Raw genomic sequence first — 3,625 nt, 5'->3', positions numbered from 1 at the left:
TCTCTTTTCAATGACTCATAATTCTTAGCAGAATGTCCAGAAACGTATTATTTTTTGCCAGAATTTTCGGTCAGTTAAAGTAGATGTATTGATTTGAGCGGCTTGATATGTGTTATAACTCACATTCCTGAAACTGTCATCTACATTTGATAACCGTAATCGGCTGGCCCAACGTAACTACAGGTTCCAATCAAAGTCTACAGACAACTGTATCTGGCACGGAAATATTATTTATGTTTAATCTAGCTGACCCAGGAAACGTTATTTTGATAGAAAATTATGACCCGCGCCCGTTTATTTCAGTTACTTGGTTCAATTATTTGTGTTGCGAATATATAGGTATTTCTAAGTCGAAAAATAATTGTTTCTGGATAATTAATAATCACCAACTAATATACTAAACCTGCAAACACACTGCAACTTATGGTGTAAGTATTACTCGGATCGGTTTAGTAATTTTCGCAGTATAACCGAACAAAACACTCTCCATTTATTAGTATTTCTGATTCTTTTTAGTTAACTAATAACATGAATAGATGACCGTTTTTGCAACCTATTACATTATTTCCGATTGTCTTTCTAGATAGGCTTGCTGACGTTGCACTGCTGGTACCTCCACTCTGTTCCAAAGCTGACGAAGGACATTGTTGCAGAGATCTTTGTTGCCATGTTGGCAAGTACCTCTAGATTCAGCTGACATCAACAGATAGGCGGTGAGGACATTGAGACAAATATTTACCGTAAGAGAGACGGTGGTATCGTGTATTTTAAAATAGTCAAACACAAAGATAACCATAACAGACTTGAAAGTTGAACATTGGTGCAGGTTTAAAACATTTATAAATGTTATATTATTACTAAATGTATAAGTGTGTAGTTGTTGGGTTTCCGAGTAAATAAATAAATACAATATGCATATTTTTTATATAATAATAAGAATAAATGGTATTCATTAATGATATTACCTAAGTAAGTATGAAATAGATATTTCATACTTACTTAGGTAATTTACAGCGGGAGTGCTTTCGCACTATGTCCGATCAGAGTCTGAGCCGTACCCGTGAAACATGGTCCGGAGTAGTCATAGAACTATTTCTATGGTAGTTTACGAACTAGATCCGGCTTCCGTCATCCGATTTCTTTCTGTCAACCGTTAATCTCCGTTCCGGAGACGATTATTGACGGACCGAAGAAGTCATACGAGTAGTATTATTTGTATGAACGCTCTGCGAACTCCGAACCGATTCCGAGCTGCGTTCGAGCACATAGGTAGCGGGGCGGTAGGATTAGTAGCCGGGGAGCGCAGCATCCAGTATAGTTCATAGAATCCTATGAACAGGTTCAGCTCTCAGTTTTTCATCCAACTTAACCAGCTAGCTTAAAATTTTCTAGTTAAATAACGGCGAATTGCTTAAATCAGCTATGTAATATAATTAAATTAAATTTTAAGAGATTATTAAAATACAAAATAAGAATAATAATTCAAGTCTTACTTAAAAGCTAGTTAACACTATGCCTGAACTAAGTAAACCTGTGATTCAGGCGTAAAGAGATTATATTACTTGTAAAACCAAATGATCACAAAACTAAAACCAAAATTATTACCGAAATAAGGGATAGGTTTATAATGATATCTACAAACGTATATGTTTTTTAATAAAATTCATATAACTATTTATTGCCCAATTAATAGTCCAGAAATTGACGCCGATTGAAAGGATTCATGATCAACGACGTGAATGTTCCGGTGTGGCTCCGCGTCAAATTCCGTGTGCCAAAAAATGGCCCCTGAATTGCTTGGAATTGGATCAGAGATCGGACTAGTGCGTAAGCAATATCCGAATTCGGTCCGAGATTTCTAGACCTGTATTTTCACGGATCGGACGTAGTACGAAAGCACTCTGACACAGTAGTTTTAGGTATTACTAATTCTCGCATTTTACTTTGCCTTTCTTTGCCTTCGTATGTTTTTGGGTTATTTTCATACAAATAATAATAATAATATTGACACACTATTATACACAAATTATCTTGCCCCAAGTTAAGCATATAAGCCTGTGTTTTGATATATTTAATACAATATTCTTACTTAAACATACATAAATTCATATAAACATACATAAATACATTTAAACATCCATGACTCGGAAACAAACATCCATATTCATCATATAAATGCTTGCACCTACCGGGATTCGAACCCGGGACCTATAGCTTAGTAGGTAGGATCGCTAACCACTCGGCTATACAGGTCGTCAAACATATACACATACTCTTTCTTCTTCATTCCAAAGCTTTCTTTTGCCGAATTACATTATGTGTATTGTGGAGATGGTAAACTTTATGTTAACAACCATTACTAACATTGTTACTGACCGTAAAAAAGAGAACCACAAAAGCACTCTTTAGAATCACGCAATGCACGTGTTTATTATAATATATTATGTGCTACTTTTATATTTATTATGATATCGTCAGAAAAAAATATGACATGTGCAGGTTGGCGGCGGCAGTGGCTATAGTTTCTGCCACCTCACCTTTTGCAGCTGACACATCTTTATTGAACGAAGACTTTGAAGAGAGCCAGAGTGACGGACCCTATCAAACCATGAGTATTAGTACTCATTAACTTACTTATTAGTAACTCTTAGTAACCATTTTAGTGGACAGTCCACAGTCAAGATATTGTATTATTTATTATTATTATTCATCAATCATTTTAATTTCCTACTTAGTAATTATATCACCTGTATGTGTCCTCGTCTTTCCATAAAACTACAAGTCAATTGAATGGACAAGTTTGTATTGTGTGTAATACAAAAAAAAATAAGTAAACAAAAAAAAATTCTGGCAGCGGTGGGATTCGAACCCACGCCTCCGAAGAGACTGGTGCCTTAAACCAGCGCCTTAGACCGCTCGGCCACGCTACCCATAAGAAATCTTCTGAAATTTAATAACATATTACGCAGATAAACGCAAGTTTCTATTTTTATAATTAAACTACATAGTTTCCAAATTCTCTTCGCTAGCAGCTGTGTTTTAATACTTCATCATCGTGGATTTAAAATCTATTTCGTGGATTGAAAAGTGCTTTCTTTGTTAGTATGACAATTTACACCATTGTCAAAGAATATAATATAATAAAACACAACAATTATATACCTATTAATATTAACACACTCTTATACAAATTGTCTTGCTTAAAACTAGGGAGAGAGATAACTATTTGTCTAAAGAAAATAAATATTTCTTACTAACATATATTCTCAATTTTGATGAGAAATAACTATTTGACGATACCTCTCTTATTATCTTTGGGATGTGATAATAGATTGTTAAGCACATACAAAAATAGTTTCTCTGAAACAATCTAGTTCTTTCTATCTTCTATCCTGTACTTAAGGATTTACTTTGGCATACCTCTACTTTTTAATCAGTGGTTGTGTAGGCACCTAATTTTGTTACTTATTACCTACTAAATTTCTATATGATATTATGTTTAATTATGTACTCAACAATAATCTATCAGACATGACATATTTGAGACTTTTTATGAAGATAAAGAAAAAAAACAGTAAAACGAACAAAATAACAATACACAGAAAGCTAAAACTATACACTGTTT

The 3,625-nt window shown here is 34.0% G+C and overlaps 1 non-coding gene across 1 annotated transcript; it reads right to left on the bottom strand.

Moving 5' to 3' along the window:
- Positions 1 to 2,848: 2,848 nt before the first annotated feature.
- Trnal-aag (transfer RNA leucine (anticodon AAG)) lies at positions 2,849 to 2,930 on the bottom strand. The gene has a single exon. It is a non-coding gene; the product is annotated as a tRNA-Leu (tRNA).
- Between the last annotated feature and the right edge of the window lie 695 nt (positions 2,931 to 3,625).

The sequence above is a fragment of the Leptidea sinapis genome, chromosome 25 (assembly GCF_905404315.1).
Source record: "Leptidea sinapis chromosome 25, ilLepSina1.1, whole genome shotgun sequence".
Taxonomy (NCBI): domain Eukaryota; kingdom Metazoa; phylum Arthropoda; class Insecta; order Lepidoptera; family Pieridae; genus Leptidea; species Leptidea sinapis.
Note: the sequence above shows the minus strand (reverse complement) of the source record. Positions and strands in the feature narration are given on the sequence as shown.